This window comes from Gorilla gorilla, chromosome 11 (genome assembly GCF_029281585.2).
Source record: "Gorilla gorilla gorilla isolate KB3781 chromosome 11, NHGRI_mGorGor1-v2.1_pri, whole genome shotgun sequence".
NCBI classification, from domain to species: domain Eukaryota; kingdom Metazoa; phylum Chordata; class Mammalia; order Primates; family Hominidae; genus Gorilla; species Gorilla gorilla.
This window is the reverse complement of record NC_073235.2, coordinates 124,148,221-124,165,785: the sequence shown is the minus strand read 5'-3', so window position 1 is coordinate 124,165,785 and position 17,565 is coordinate 124,148,221. Positions and strand designations below refer to the sequence as shown.

At 38.8% G+C, this 17,565-nt stretch overlaps 1 protein-coding gene across 2 annotated transcripts in view; it reads left to right on the top strand.

Moving 5' to 3' along the window:
- Positions 1–17,565, top strand: part of EPHA4 (EPH receptor A4) — a 154,567-nt gene that overhangs the window by 96,169 nt on the left and 40,833 nt on the right. The gene's annotated exons all lie outside the window — the stretch shown is intronic.

Below are 17,565 nucleotides of genomic sequence, written 5' to 3'. Positions count from 1 at the left end.
TGCATCCCAGGTTCCAGTGATTCTCATGCCTCCACATGAGAGGCATGTGCCACCACATCCAGCTAAGTTTTCTATTTTTCAGTAGAGATGGGGTTTTCCATGTTGCCCAGGCTGGTCTCAAATACCTGGCCTCAAGTGCATCCATCTGCTTCAGCCTCCCAAAGTTCTGGGATTACAGGTGTGAGCCACCTCGCCTGGCCAAATGATGATATTTTTAAGGCACAAATGTTTGCTTCCTTTAGTGCCCTAAAGCAGGAGTCAGCAAGCTATGGCCCAAGGGCCAAATCCAATCCTCCAGATTGGGACAACCCACGAATATTGGCTTTTATATTTCTAATGGGTTCAACATAATAAAAAACAGAATAATATTTTGTGACATTTGGAAATTATATAAAATTCAAGTATTGGCATTCATAAATAAAGTTTTACTGGAACAAATTCCCACTCATGTGTTTATATATTGTGTAAGAGTGTTTTCACGTGACAATGGCATAGTTGAGTAGCTGCAACAGAGGGCAAATGTCCGGCAAAGCGAACATGGGCCCTATCTCACTGCTGACACAAAATGTTTGCTGATCTGCTCTGGAGTATTAAATCAAGAAAGGAGACCAGTAAGAACAAGGTTGAGAAGCTATTGAAATACTGGTATCATTTGTGGAACATTGCTTGGCAAAGGATGTGATGGGTAACATTTAGGTAAATCTCACATCTGAAACAATCTTTCCATTTGGCAAGACACCTTATTTTGTAAAGATTTTGACTCAGAAAAAAAATTAACTAAAATAATTAGGATTTCAGTCATAACTTTGCTTTCTTGAACCACAAATCTTTTCCCATTGGCACTCAGATTTAAATGGATTATGTGGGACATGCTTCACTGATATTCTGGTTCTCTTTAAAGTATGCATTCTTCACACTATTGCCTAGGTCCTATAGTTGCTGACAGCAATTTTCTTTTTAAATAATTCTATGTTAGCCTGGTGCAGCGGCTCACGCCTGTAATCCCAGCACTTTGGGAGGCTAGGGCGAGTGGATCACTTGAGCCCAAGAGTTCAAGACCAGCCTAACCAACATGGCAAAAACCCATCTCTACTAAAAATACCAAAATTAGATGGGTGTTGTGGTGCACGCCTGTAATCCCAGCTACTCAGGAGACTGAGGCACACGAGAATTGCTTGAACCCAGGAGGTGGAGGCTGCAGTGAGCCGAGATCTTGCCACTGCATTCTAGCCTGGACGACAGAGTGAGACTCGATCTCAAAATAATAATAATTCTATGCTCTGCTCCTGTGCCTTATCTTCTCTCCGAGATGATTTCATGCTTGCCTTCAATCTCCAGTAAATCGTGTTATTTTTCCTTACCCCTAAGAAATTTAAAGGAAAAACAAATGATGGTACTAGTGAAATCGAGAAAATGAAGGACTCCTAGAGATTCATTTTGAAATCCTTCAAACAGACAACAAAGCAATTCCACTGAGAGATTTTGCTGAAACTTTGTTTGCGCATCCTCAGTTGTTAGTAGGGAATCGGTAGCTGGTTGGAGAGTCCTTTCTGTGCCTGGTAATTATAGGCCCAAGCAAGCACACAGTGAGCTTCAGAGGAGCCAGGCTGTGGTTTTCTCATTAATAGCTCTGGTCTAGCCGTGGGATACTGGTTTACTTCATAAGGCCTATGAAATGCACATTTAAAAACAACATGCGGTACTTTTTTTTTTTTTTTTTAAGAAACAGTCTCTTGATTCTAACCTTATACTGAAAAGAATTTCATTTCCAGAATACTGTTGCTACCACTATAATTAATAAGCATACTCACTAATTATGATCTTAATTAAAAATAAAATAAACCAGCAGATATACAATGGCTCAGCCTCTTGTGTGTGGCACCAGTGTCTGTGAATTTGTATTCGGGGTGGGTGCCACAAGTCCTGGTGAGGAGAAAAAAAATAAAAGCCTGCCAAAAGAGCCTACTAAATTATCCAACTTTTCAAGGTCGACTGAATAGCACAGACAAATAGTATGTCTATAGAGCGTAGTGGTAATTATTGCATATAAGCAAAAGTTAGATTGCATTTTTTTAAAAAAGATGTGAATATTCCACTCTAAGAAAATGAAGTCTTTATGTATACACCCAGGACTGAGAACACTATTTTTCCTGAGTCCTTTCCTTTTGCTCCTACAGAAAGATATATGCATATTCATTTGTAAGAAGGGAAATTCATTCACCAGTAATCACTTGACAGCCTAATTCTGGTTTGTTTCTCATCTCTCAGTGTTGTGCTTGTTCCATCGAACACTAAGCACCAACTTTTACACCCTCTGGAGAAGCCATCAAGAGATTTAAAAAATAAGTGCCTGGCTGAGATGAGAAATGGGCAGGGCAGGGCTAGCAAGGGTTTCCAATGGGCTTCTAAATTATCTAGTTGTCACTCCAACTGGCTCAATTAATTACTGTCTCCCCAGAGGAGCCAGACGGGTCTCCAGAAACCAGTCTGCAACTGAACATCAATGAAAAGATCCAGAGAAACTTTATCAAAGCTTCCATTAACCCCCTGCTGATGTCTTTAAATAGTTTTTTTTTTTTTTCATTTAAACACCTTGAAAACCCAAAAGCCATGCTGCAGAACTTATCTTGCATTAAGAGATCTTAAATCTACAGGGACTAATTGAAATGTCTGTCCATGTCACCCAAATACATAGAGAATTCCTCTGAGTCTCAACATCCCTGTGGCATTTTTGTGATGTGGGTATACAATAAGAGGGTATCCTGTATATTTTCTTCAGGTAAAGACTGGTGAGGATGTTTTTTAGGGTTTACATGTTAATCTGTCAAGATAAGCAAACCTTTGGTCTCTCTGTCAGTATTAAAAATATCTCTCTTATTTAATGAGCCTCCTTCTGGTGTCCACCTTTCCACCCGCCACCCCCACAACCTGTACTCATGCTTTCTCATTCTGTGCTTCTGCCAAAATTAGAAATGAAGGAGGTTCCCCAGGCTCCCCTAAAACTGCAATGATAAAAACGAGAGATGGTGCCAGTCAGTGTGGTCGCTTGCCTAGTGAACCCCTTGGCTTCCTCATTGGGAAATGTCACTAATGATTTGGTTCCATAGGTAAGGGCTGACACCCAGAGCACTGTGGGAATCTGGCTGAATGGTCATCAAAATGTCCGCCTATATAGACACAGAGCTGAAGAAATCACTCTTAGATTACATTTCTTCTTTCTCTATTCTGATAAATTGGTAGGCCTGATCTAAACGAACTGTACTGTGGTTCTCCTCTGACCATCTTCTGGGTTTTGTTTTGTTATGAAAAAGTACAGGGGCCACTCCCTGAAATCTATCTAAAATACTTTATGCGTAAAATTATAGAGACACGAAATATTTTTTCTATTACTATTCTATTCTTGCTATTACTCTTGGGAGGGGCAAGGGGAGAAAAGATAAAGAACTATGGTCCATCCCTTTTTGATTCATATCTTCCAGTACACAAATTTTTCAGGCAGTTTGGTTATCACTTTCAAAAAAATCCTTTTAATAAAGGCTGTGGGACAGATAAGTTTTTAAAAAATTCTTGTCTAGGAACCTTTTGTCTGTGACATGTGCATATAAACAAAACTTAAATATGTAGCTTCACCTTCTCAGTGGGTGCTAAATAGTGACCTGCCACCAATAGACTCACAGTGTGTTCCAAGCTTGGGTAAGATCCATCCATTAGCACAAACACTGAAAAGGGGGTAGCTTACAACGGCTCCCTGGAGAATTTGTGTTTTTCTAGATAACATACTGCAAGCTGGAAATCTGCCTCTTGAATCAACCCTAATTTTTTTTTTTTTTTTTGTAAAATAAGTGCGTATTTTGAGCATAAACGTGAAGTTAAATAGGAGCACAGTTTTGTTCATGTTTCTTTTTCAAAGCTAGGACCACACATATAAGCAAGCCAGGGATTTTTAATATGTAACCAGCAGAAAGCTTGATCAAGTGTTCTCTATACTCTCAAGTGTAATTAAAGACTTCTTTTTATCTAAAGATAAAGAAATAAGATAACCAAAGACTTTTATTTTATCTGAAAATTATTGATGAGGCTCATGTTGAAACCCACTGAATCTAATCCCAATCCTATAGGGTTCCCAGGATGGTGTGATTTTAGGAAATTTCTTAGGAGACTTGGAAATTCTTGGAGCTAACATCATCTCATTTCTCTCCATTTACAGTAGGAGTAGGGTTATTATTAAGGTTTGTGATAAAGGTTCTTATTGTTTTGTTTTATATTAGAAGCAAGGAGAACAACTTTAGCAGAGCCTTACCCCCTCTGAAAGTATCCTTTTGTAGCCATGAACAGTGGACAGAAAATTTAAGAAGCATACACTGTGTTTACAGCCTTCATTGTACACTCCAACACAGAACAGTCAACTAATTCAGGTGCGGCTCCAAGAGGCTGGTAATATATTTAAGAAACCCTTATATCATGTAAAGATGTATTGTTTGGGGAGAAATATCAATGAGAGCCCTTTCAATCTCACTGTAAACTCTTCAAGGATTCACCTTAACTGTACGTGTTTGTTGGAGGGTAGCATTTTCTCTTTCCCTCCACTTCTTTTTCCTCTACCTATTTCAGAAAACACAAAAATAATTTCCATTAACTTCCAATAACTTCCTCCACAGTGTGCAGGAGCTTTGCTCCAGTGTCTTTCTTAGATATCATGCTGTGGAACTATTTCTAGGTAAGATGCAATTCTAATAAGCTCCTCCAGTATTTAGGAATGGACTAAATACTGACTTCTTTGGGTGGAGCCAGTTATGCTGAATTTCACACTTCAGCAAATTGAGTTCATGAGAGAGGCCCCTGTGACATGCTGTGAACCCCCTGGTTTTCTTTCTTTCTTCCTTTTTTTAAAAAAATAAAAACAAAAACAAAAAACAAGTCCTAAAACAGTAATAGCTTTCGTAATACATTCTTTATTATTTCTTATGACTATAAAAGTCATCTCAATTCTCAATTCTCAAACACAGATCCAGTTGAAGATATCTACTGACCTTAATAACATTTTAAAATTTAATAGCTCAGTTGTTTCTGCCTCATTCTTATAATGCCTATAGAAATTTAAACTATCTAGCACATAGAACTTAGTTTCTGGCTGATACTCTAAAAATAAAAAATAAAATAAAAATACAATTCTAGGGTTACAGATTTCCAAGCTTAAAACCTCTTCTCCTAAATGATTATCCTGTTCCTAACCTGTACCATAGCTTTTAAGAAAATTGTCAAAAAGACAGATTTTCAAATATGAGGTCTGCAAGAACATAATTTCATGGCCACATTTTCAGAGAGCATAGCATGTGGTGACCATTTGTGTAAGATGCATTCTCAAAATGTTCTGACTGTAATTTAACCCAAAGGTCCTACTTCTTTCCACTCACCAGGTACTTCCTTACACTTGTCTACATAGCAAGCAAGAAACAGGGCAGGAAAGATTTCTTCTTTATAAAAAAGGTTCCCTAAAGTGATACTTTAGGGAAAAGCAGAGGTTCCCTAAAGTGATACTTTAGGGAAAAGCAGAGGTTCCCTAAAGTGATACTTTAGGGAAAAGCAGAGGTTCCCTAAAGTGATACTTTAGGGAAAAGCAGAGGTTCCCTAAAGTGATACTAAAACCCACATTCTCAGCATTCTATGGATCATGAATATTGTCCTCAGAATATTTTGATCCTCTGTGTTTGGAACTTCCCTAGACTTCCATCCAGTAGAACCAAAGTGGCAATAAGAAACATGAGGAGTCTCAGAACTTCACCCCAATGGCCTTCTTCCTGTTTCTCTCTCTCTCTCTCCCCCCCACCCTTTCTCTCTCTGTCTCTCTCCCCTATTTGTAACATTCTAGTTTATACTGTCTGTGATCATCACTTCTCAGTCCTTACACATTGTGCTTTAAGCCAAGCAACGTTTGGACTTGGAAAAATTCCAAATAGCACAGAACACATTGATTTGCAACTGAATTTTTACCACCATGTTTCCTCTGACTCTCTGGCCTTGTCAGGAATCATTGGTAGCCTATAATTTCATGCTATAATTTATACTTTGTCAAATATGTTTCATTTTTTCCTCTGTTCTGCCTGTGTGTTTTAAGTGCAATAAGAGAAAGAAATAGAAGTTGCTAAAAAATAATTTCATAGATCTAAAGGACAGTGGCTGATAACAATGCTAAAGAGCATCTATCTTCAATTTATGGTCACCATGACATGTTTTTGAGCAGCTCACGTGATCTTTTTAAATGACGTTTAAAAAACTAGGTATCCCATTCCAACAGTATATCTGATGGAGAATTGGATGGCTTGGAAGATGACTAATGGGATTCTGGACCTTTCTGTCTTTAGGTCACCTCCTTGAATGGGGACTATATCATAAGTGGTCCAAGGCCTGGCCATTTGGCAGCCGTAGAATGACTATGTTAATGGAATTGGTCTCAGTCCAGGTCTTAGTCGACAGGTGCTCATATCATAAGTGACATTTATTGACTCCCAACTCTTTCAACTTGGAAGACAGTGGACCATCATTGAGATAGTGATGAAGACGGAGTAATTTATAATATATTGAGGCTCCATTGAAAGCCAAGGAATTCAGCCCCTTGAGCTGGCACCTTGCAAATATTGTACTTGTCTCATGGGTTCTGTTAGCTTGAGAAATAAAAAATAGAAATCTAATTTAAAAGGATTTCTAATAACTCAGAATAGCTAATGTTGGTTTCCTCTGAGGTCATATGAGCCTCTCGTGTTGGTGCTTTTCTCTTCATTGTGTATTACAGTGATTAGCTATTGGCTATGAAAATTATTACTTTTCATTTGTTTGTGTGTTTGGGGGTTGATTACCTAGTCACTTGTTTATAACAAAAGCTGTAAACGATACTCTTTGACAGAGTTAAATAAGGCTATCTTCATGCCCTTGTGAAATGGAAATTGACGAAAATGTAACACTGAGTACCTTTTATCAACATAAATTTCAAAAGATGGAATTCAGAAGGATTCATCCAACACATACTCTTTTCTATTATCTGGATTAATATACTTCACTTCATTCATTCACTCTAATCAGGTTCATGACCTGAAGATGATTTGGCCCGAGTTGGAAGAGATTGTTAGTATTACTAGTATATTAATATTTTGCCCATTGATGTTTTCTGGGTTCATCCACTGACTTTTTCTTTAACTTCACAGATGATTTGGATTTCCCTGTAGCAAGTGGCAAAGCCACAACACTTCTGAATTAGTTATCACACTTAAAAAGTCAAGATGACAACAACCATAGTGAATCTATTTATTGAAGCAGACAGGCTCTTTTAGCGGAATGATCAATGTCTTACCTCTTTCTGAAAGGCTTTTCAGAGGGAGGAAATCATCAAGCATCTGATATAAAGTAATGAACAAGGCTTTTGATTGGTCAAGTTTCTGGAGCAGGCTTTTAAGTATTTCTGCCTGTAAATGTAGAAATCTGAGTGTGAAAAGTAAAGGCAAGAGCAAAGATTTACTGGGTGCATCTATCACCCTGGCTTTTAGAGTCTTTGTGATTAATACCTGTTTAATTGGGGACTGATCTAGATGCTTTGGATGTCAGAAAGCTAAATGTTACAGCGTTGTCTCATGGGTTCCTAACACAGCAGGATGATTAGCAGCTGTCTGAGTAACAAAGAGAACCTGAAGCCTACAAGCTTAGCTTTTTATTTTCCAGATTTGGAATGCTTGAAGCTCCCTGGTGGAGTTGACAGCAAAAGGAATAGAAGCCTTGATTCACAGCAGCTAATCCTTTCCTTTCTCTTTCCTGTATTCTGCTCAGTAAAAATGAACCTTTTCCTTACATTGTTCTCCATATTCCAAATTAATTTTGGAGAGCATTTTTTTTGTTGGTTGTTTGTTTAAAAAATAATTTTTGGGGGCCTTTTTTTTTCTCTGATCTTCCCTAGGAAGTGATTGGAGGGCATTGTAGGTCATGGAGACCCCCATTTGGTGAAGGCTCACCATCCTGTCTAACCAAGTTACACATAAAATAATTTCAACTAAGAGTGGAAACACTAGATAACTGTCAACACCACTTTTAGGCCCAGTGAGAAGATTCATCTCACTAGAAGCATTCAGAGAAAAAAATGTATATTTATTTTTTGTTGTTTTTGCTAGTTTCACCCCATTTTCTTACCTTAAAACAATCATCTTGCTCAGGCAAATTCTTCTAAATTGCCTTCCAGTGGAAAGACTTGTTTTCCTGTTTGCCTCAAACTGGCATTCTTACTTATAACAGGAAACACACACATTGAATCCTGCCATGTTTCTGTTGGCAAGTGTTGAGCTATCCTTGTCAGAACCTGCCAACAAATTTCTTAGTAAGCAAGTAGAAAGTAAAACAAGCAGCTCCCAGACGAAACACAGGACACACTTGAACTGCAGCAAAGACACTTGGGTGCCCCTGAGGTTAGTTCCCTGCTAATTCTGGTGGACATGGGCCTTGGTTTCCAGTTGAGCTGTTACCCACTTGTAATTTTATAACCGATCCTATGACTGTACCTGTAATAATGCTAATTCAAGATTCTAGCTAACTTAAAAAAGTAAAACAGACATTTAAGTAATGCATTTTATTTACTACAAAGAGCAAGGATTGATGTATGTTTCAATATAATGATTAAAAAGTTGCAAAAGCTGTAATTTGCAAAACCTTACATCTTTCATGACATCTTTAGGGCTTAACCCAGGAGGTATACTAAATATTGTGTATGGATCTTTCTAGTAATAAGTATGATACTTCCTTTTTAATACTCCTAATATTTGTGTTTGTTTTATAACCTTTTTATTGTGAAATATACACGTATGGAAAAGTGGGCAAGACTCAAATGTATAGTCATTGAATTATAGCAGAGTAAACACCTATGTGACCATCACCCAGGCCAAGGAACAGAACAATAGAACATTGCCAGTCTTCCAGAGGCTTGTCTTGTATCCTTACCCCTTCTCTAATTCCAAAGACTTATTATTTTATTTGGTAATTGAATTTGTTTTATTTTATTCTTGTCTCAGCTCTTTAGATTAGTTCAAATGTGAGTTCATTCTGCACCAAAAGTTTTAAGGTTTGTCTGTGAGCAGGGATCATATCTAACTTACCCCTGGGTTTCTGACAGCCGACAATGTACACAGATACCCCTGTACCTAACAGAGCAGACTTTAGAAAGATTTACCCTGTTGCTGCTGCCGCTACTGCTGTGGGAAAACAGTCACTTAAACCTTCAAGTCTCCTATTTCTTACCATGGAAAGGAGGGGCAGAGATCAGCCACTTTCTGTAGATCAGTGGTTGAGAATGAGGGCTCTAGGACCAGACTTTTGAATTATGACCACATATAAGCTATAACTTGGAGCAAGTTATTCAAACTCTCTGTACCTTATCTTCTTGATCTATAAAAATGAGGATAATAATAGTACCTGTCTCATAGAGTTTTTGTGAGGTTTACATGAATTAAGTCCTGCATGAGATTTAGAACAATGCTCAGCACATCATAATTACTCAATAAATGCTAGTTTAGTGTGTATGTTGTTACAGACATGTGGCATAGAGGGAGGATCACATACTTTTGAGCCAGGTGGACTTGAGTTTTAAATCTCATTTTACGGCTTTGGTCAAATTATTTAATTTCTTTGTGCCTGAGTTTCCAAGTCTGAAACGTAAGGGTGATCATTATAATTACTTCAGAGAGTTGTAGGGATGAAATGATGTCAGGTGTGCGTGTATGTGCATGTGCCTTGCCCAGGAGTTTACTGGCATCTGATTTGCTCCTTTCCCCATTCTTTGTTTTGTGGCAATTCACAGGGCCTCAGTTTTCATCTGCTTAAGCAGTTAATAATTCACTGAAAACTAAATTAACTCTTTTCTACAAAGAAAACTCAACCAAACCATTTTGAGAACCCCACTGTCTTTTCCCATTTAGCATTAACATAAGATCAGCTGAATCTTTTGGCTCAGTGTTTTGCGATTCTGCCGATTTCATTCACTGTTAGAAGACTGGTGGCCGTGATTTTGTCCGTGGGAAGCCACGCGGCCTCTGTCACTGGCTTTGCTGACCTCAGGGCAGCGCATTCCAGTTTCTCACAAATGAGTGGATATCTGCTCATCGTGCATGACCAGCTGGAGTTTCCGGGAGGGAACCCAAAGGCCTTTCAGGAAGCTGCAAAACCACAGACCAATCTTCTGTGGGCCACAGTACTTCTACAGTTTATCTGAGTTAATTGTGATATGCAAATACCTCTTTTTTGTCAGAAGGCTCCACTTCACTTGAATGAGTACCTGTTTTAACCCCAAATGCCAGTTCAATGGGTTATTGCAATAGAAATTTATTTTCTTGCTGAAATTGCATCCAGTTGGTGGTGATGAGGGGTTGTTGGGTGTGGGGCTTCCAAGATGGGCCTGGGTCATTAACCTCCCTCTGGCTTGTGGGTTCAAGAAAATGGAGAGTCACAGGGAGCTATTTATGGGCCAGATCTAGAAGAGGGGAAATCACTTCAACCTACATTCCATTACCCAAAACTCAGTCACATGAACTACCTTAGATACAAAGGAATCTAGGAAGGTAGTCTTTGGTTGGGCAGCTCTATCTAGAAGGGGAGGGATCTCACAGTTTTGGATGCCTTAGCCAAAGAGGCCAACCCAACACCTTCAACTTCCCTATGCAAACAATTAACGTGAAGGCTAAGAATAGCATCACATTCTATCCTTTAAAATTTAACCAATAGCTCTCTGTAAAGGATTTGTTGAAAATAATCTGTTGCCCATCTCTCTGGCTTAAAGAAAATGACGTGCCCTCCCATCTATCTGGGAAATAAGGCTTATAAAATTTTCGTCTTCTATTAAACCAAAAGTAAAAACCAAATCACAGACTTTGCAAAGTCTTACTCTGGAATCATTTAGTTCAAGTATTTATAGTGTTCCAAAATCAGACTCTTAAAATCATTGGCAGCATGAGTCAATTGTATCCTTCAGTAAATATTGCTGAAGGATAATGTGGCTGTGCACTGCTTTATTTTATAGTATGTGTTTAAAATAGACTCTGGTCTGACCTTGGAAATCACTTTATGGAAAAAAAATGCATCTCTCATATATTCTAAATTTAAGCTTAATAAATATGAATACTTACATATCTAAATATAAATGAACTTCATTTAATTCACAGTCTTCTGAAGATTTTGGGTGAGAATTTGGTTCTATGTTTTTGTGTCAAATAAGGAAAAAATCATATATCAATTTCAGAATAATCAAGTTTTTTTTCTGTACCTTTTGCCGGTTTGTTTTAAAAACAGTTTCACTTTTTGACTATGAGAAACTGTGCTTGTGTGGATGCATGATGTAGCAACTAAAAGCTGTTAGGGGTGGAGCTGACTTTTTACTTTGATGATGCGTCCAGCGAGGGTGGTTGGGGATTTTAATGATTTTGCCTAAAAGATGGCAGAGGAGTTGACCTGGCTGATCGAATGTACCACAAACAAAATCATGTGTATGTGAAAGCACTTTGTAAACTCTTGTACTATAAAATACTGTAATGATGATAGTAAGAAAAAGGACGTATAAATATTGCTAAGTGATGTTTGATGCCGTAGGTATTGCCTAGCTTGAGAGGAGGAATCCTTCTCTCCATCTGGAATGTAGAAGAAAACAATTAATGTTAGCACCAGAGCTCTTAGCATCTCAGAGACGCGAAACCCTTAATCACAAGGATATCATTAGTGCTCTGAAGCATTTAATTCTGATGCTTGACAGCATTTTAAAATGCACAAACCTTTGATAAGAAGCAAATCAGAGCTGGGGTGTTGAATTGAGAAAGAAGTGGGAGCAAAAACCACCTTAAGCTCCAAGTAATTAAATTTAAATATGCTATTTGCATTAAGCAGAGATATGTATAAATGGTGGGTTTATATTTTTCTATCAATGAAAGACCCCTTGAGTAAATATCATCTATTTAAATCCAGATCCTGGGGAGGGGAAAGGTAACCCTGCTGTGGTTAAGAAGCCATCTCTCCTGCAAACACTGGCCATTGTGTACCACTGACATCCATGGCTTCAGGTGTCTTGACTTTCATAAAGGGCTGTTTTCACTCCTCCTTGCCCACAGGCTGGAGACCTTTCATTGCATCTGTTTATTTCCTGGCTCACCTCCTCCACCCTCTAATTTGAACCAGTAATGAAATGCAGTCAGCCTACTTCAGCTGTTTTCTTTTTCCTCCAAAGTTCCCCCCAAACTGTTTTTAATTCACTGTTTGTGATACTGGACTCAAGAAAACAATTTTCTAGCTCAGGAACCATGTGAAGCTTTCCTCTCTTTCTTTTCTCCGTATCTCCTCTTCTCTTCTCCATCCCATCTGGGTGTCACAAGGACCAAACTGCTGCAGTAAAGTGACTTGTAGGTGTTTAATGGCAAGTCATTGAGGAAGTGAATAAAAGAAAATTGCAGCATTCACGTCAGTGGGGAGCAAGGAGAACTGCTGAGCTTTGAACCAAAGAAAGTTAAATTTACCATTTTCTTAAAGGGAGACACCTCTGTTTGACATCAAAGCATCTCCTGTAATTTCTCCTTGTGAAATGCACCACTGTTAGAGAGTCATGATAGAGCCCCCTAATCTGTGCTGTTTCTGTTTATCAAAAACACACACAGAGAGAAAACCCACATGTACCTTCTCAGTGCATTGTGGTCTGCTCTCAAACCAAATGTAACCACAGGTACATAGCAAATGGGGATTCTATTTAGAAAGCATTCTCAGTTTCTCAGGGATTTGTAGAACTGGGAATACAACATTCTTTGGGAGTGAAATTTATCTTGGACCTCTATTGGAAAGCTCAGATCATTCAACTGGAAAGCTTTGGTGAATTTTTTCCTTTCCTCCTCTTTTGGTTTTTGCTTCATCATTTTTTAAAAAAATGGTATTTTGCTACAATTTCACTTGTGTCCATTGGGTATGTGGAAAAACAGAGTCTGTTCCTAATAGTGCTGCTTGCCCACACTATGACTGCAAAGGGCTCACCACCCTATTACCCCCATGTTTCAAGTTTATGTCCATTCGTGGCTGTTGCATATGTAGTAACTAATGGCTTCTGCTGGCAGTGACTGGCTTTGCCCTAGTCCAGCTTTGGAGGCTTAGGATCCTTTCTCGATTTATCATTATGACTTGGGAGTCTTACCATCACTCCACCTTGGCAGTTAGGAAGTCAGGAGAACTATTTGCGTATGCCCTACAGATACAGAGGAGAAATGCAGAGCAAATTGTCAACACCTTCATCAGCCTAAAGAGCAGAAGCTCAAAATGCTGTCTGTAACAGGTGCAGTGATGCTTAGTTTTAATGTTAACTTACATTTGAATGACATTCTACAGCCTGTGTTTGAAAAATGTTCAGAAGCATCACACAGACCTTAGAAACAGAGACTCCATTTATAATTAGAGTTGTCATTTGCTTCACCCCAATTGTCAATATCTCAGTTAACCTAAATAGTAAAACCAACCCCACAAAAGGTCCTTTGAAACAGGTGCAGACGGAAAGTTGTTTTAAGGATGGCTTACTTCTGGTACTTTATGTTTAGAAAATGTTTGCTGTCTACAGTAAAGATTTTTTAGATGAATTTTAATATGTAAAAGCTTTTATTCATTTGACAAAATTATTGAGCACCACTGAATGCATGTGTCACCATGATTTGTAAGTTAAAAAGAAGAAGAAATGAGAGACAAGTTTTGGGTTAAAAACTGCTGAAATCTCCTTAGGGGTAATAAAAAATGATCGTCTCGGGGATAGGCACCTTAGACCAGGAAAATTGACATCTATGAGTCATTGGAGATTTTGCTGTAAAGGTTTGAAAATTAAGGACTCCATTGAATTAAATCACACATCTTTTTTAAAGAGCTACCCTTTAGGAGTGCTTGCCTTATGATTTTTACATAGTCATCTTTCTTTAACCATGCTACTGTCAACTAGCATGACCAGCTCTCATTGCTATGTGTCATGTCTGAATTCTAGCCATTAAAGAATGCCTGCATTTGTCTGGAGGCACAAAACTGTCCTTAAAACAAGTATCTCCTCTATGAAAGAAGTCCGTGGGTAGATAGGAATGCTTTTCAATCTATGATGCATCTCTTTCTTGTAGTAAGAATGTAAAAAAACAAAAAAGAATGTGTTCATCAGCCCCCCAGCTTCTTCCTGGCTTTGCTTCTGACACTCAGCAGGTGTATTGAGTGTCTACAGATAGAATGTGCGAGAAAGTGCCCTCTACTTACTCCTCCCCATCACCCATGAGAGAACTTGAATAAGAAGAGGGGCAGTAGGAATCGTCTCCTCTTAAATTCTAGAAAAAATGGGCCCTCTGACTTGACATTAGAAAGTATTTTTTCTTTAAGACTACTATAAAAATTTCCCAATAGTTCTTTTAGTTAAGAAGAGGCTAAAGTATTTGGTGGTACTTAGTCTGATACCAAGAATTATTTTCTGTCTGGCCATGCTTACCCATTCCCCCTCTCGGCCTTTTTCCATAGGTGCTCATTAAGTATGTGTCTAGTGGCCAAGTTGATGTTGAGGAAGAACCTTGTCTCTATGAGATTTCAGAATGTAAATCAAAGAACTGAGCGGCCACTGAGAATCTTTTTTTCCACTTGGTCTTTTTATGCTGACCAAATTTTCTACTATGATTAGAAGCTCTCTTTTGAACTTAGGCATTGATTGGTCAGAGCTCTTATTGAACCATATATTTAAGGGTGGGATGTACAATCTTTTTTAAAAAATTCTATTATCTCCTCTTCTAATTCTGTAAGCAAAAGGCAGAGCCCTGTAATATTGCAAATCAGGATTCAAGACATTTGGGTTAGGCATTGTTTACCAAAGTGTGGAAACATACCAATGGTGGCATCAGAGATGATATTAGGGAACACACCGATGAGATGTTATGTAATATTGAATTGCCCTGTGTACAATATAGTTCATTTTCAATTCTTTCTCAGTAATTCTGAGTACTCCAAGGTCAGAATCTCAAGTGGGTGCCCATATATCCTTTGTTTCTCTAGCACTGGCTAATCTCCATTTTTAACAATCCTTGGAGAAGTAAGAGTGTCCAGCAAACATTGATAACATTGTTTTATTTACATGCAATGTTCATTTAATTTCAAGTAATTACAGGGTTTCATTGATACCAGTAAATGGGAAATTTCTTTCAAATACAACTGTTGAAGTTAAAGATACTGCATTTATTAAAGAAAATATTACTTAAATCATCTTACAAGCTGCAGAGGGATGTGGCAGCAAATGTGTGGCGTGGAAGTCTGATGCTTGGGAAACACTGCGGTAGGGGGAAAATTGCAAAATGTCATCGGCAAATGCCTCATCTAGGGAAATGACCCATAGGCAGGCACACACAGTAGGGTGATGCCTTCCAGATGTAAAGTTGAAGGCTGTTTTGGAAATGGGGTAGAAAGGGTGAGGGAAAAGCCCGTATGTGGCTTATGATGTGGAGAACATCCAAGTTGCCTCCTTTCCAAAGTGGCAGTATGGCAAAGCCCAGATGTTCTCAAACTCCTTCTTACTAGAGAAGGTAAGCTCTCCACATACAATGCAGTTGTATGTTTTAGGTACATTTCCCAACCTCACTTGGTCATGGATTTCTTGTGTCATTGTGCCCTGATAACATGCTCTTCTGAAGAACATCTGATCAATAAAGAATTTAGACTTTGCAGCCATACAACGCAATACTTTTTGTGAATTAGATCTATGTATTCTACTTTTCCTTGGTTGAATTTATTTCTCTAGTACGTATGAAAGACAAATGTCAACTCAGCAGTTTTCTGACTGTCCTCAGCCTAGCATTCTATTTTCATTTAATCCTTCGTTCTTGCTTGCATTTCTCTTTCAATCTCTCCTTATTCTCCATTTTTATGACAGCTGTGTCAAGGTACACTCTGTTGGTTTATTTTCACATTTATGCATATCAGCTTCCCAAGTAAGGCTGCATTAGAAATACTCTATGAGTTAACGTGATTATATTGCTAACTCCCTGCTTGAGATTTTTTGAGCACCTTAGTTGAGTTCATATTCCCTTTAAATGGTCACAGGAACACTGCTACTCAAACTTCTAAAATAGAAATCAAGCTCATTTCCCATATGCAGCAGTTTAATGATAACCCAACCAGAGAGAAGCTGTCTTAGTTCATCAGAGCACTCCAAGGGCAGGCAGGCAATTCTTTCTCAAGGAATCTGTCGATTATCAGGATCTGACCAAGACCATTTCCGAGAGAAAGTTCATTTTATAATTTTATGATTTTTCTCCCTCCTGCTTTCTTTCTAATGACCTCACTTTTCTGTTTCATTTCTCAATCCTGAACATCAGAATTTAAAGAGCTCCTTTTTATGGAGTGTATGCTAAAGTGGTCTGTTAGGCAATATATTTATTACCTGGAGTGAAATGACTTTCCACAGCCAGGCAGTTTTCTTAGCCCCCTTGCTACCTCTATATTTTACAAAGTCACTTTTTGCATTTTGTTGGACAATGGCTTTGTGTCAACCAGGAAAGAAAGAGTAAATGTGAGTGTGTGTGTATGTGTGTGTGTGCCTGTGTGTGTGTTGGGAGAAGGGGGCCTTAATGAATGTAATGAGCACATTTCCGTTTTTCATTTTCCTTAGATGTTCAGTGGCTTCCATATGTCTGCCGCATGCAGCTTTGTTCACTGGGGTTGGTATTACTAACCTTGGGATTGCCTTTGATGGAGGACATGTGTATCTACTGTATCTTTCCCTTGTGTTTTTGCCTGAGATCCAATCTGGAATAGCTTTGGGACTGAGAGAGAGGAAAAAAAAAATAGAGGGGTGTGTGTGTGTGTGTGTGTGTGTGTGTTTGTGTGCGCCTGTTACCATCCCTAACAGAGATGCCGGGCTGTCAAATAACCCCCTCCAGGAGACAGTCTCTACTGTACTGGATTTAGCCGGAAGACTCCCTTGTGTGACTATGGTGTGTCTGCTTGGCTTCCCTGCCATCAGTATACCCGTCAGACATGGTCAAGCAGGTTTGAAGCTTTTCCCATACCATTTTCAGTGACAATGTATTTCACTTTTTATCTTTGTTCCTTGGAGTTAGGGGTTGGCATTCATACTCATGTATTGCAAAAGGGCAGAAGGATGACCCAGCACTAATTTATTCTTCCTCAGTGGCCAGTTTTTGACATTTGTTTCCCCAGTTTAGGAACAAAAGAATATATACATTGGAGTTAGGAAGCTCCCTAATCTCTGGCTCTCCAGGGCAGCTTTGTTAGATAAGATTAAGGATTTCATGAATGCTTTCTCTTCTCCCTGGAGTTTGTGCATGGGTACCAGCCATTGTCAGTGTCAGCAGAGCCTGATAACAGCTGGCTGGAGATGCGACCACCGCAGAGGAGAAGTGAGCATCAGGCAGCCTGGGTGTATAAATCTAAAGTGTGTCCTCCTTCCACCCCCATAACACACCCACTAGAGGGCTGCCTTTGTGTCCTTCGCAGTGGAAAGAGCAGGCAAAGGCAACATGTCAGCTCTTGTAAAATAGCTGCAAAATGCCA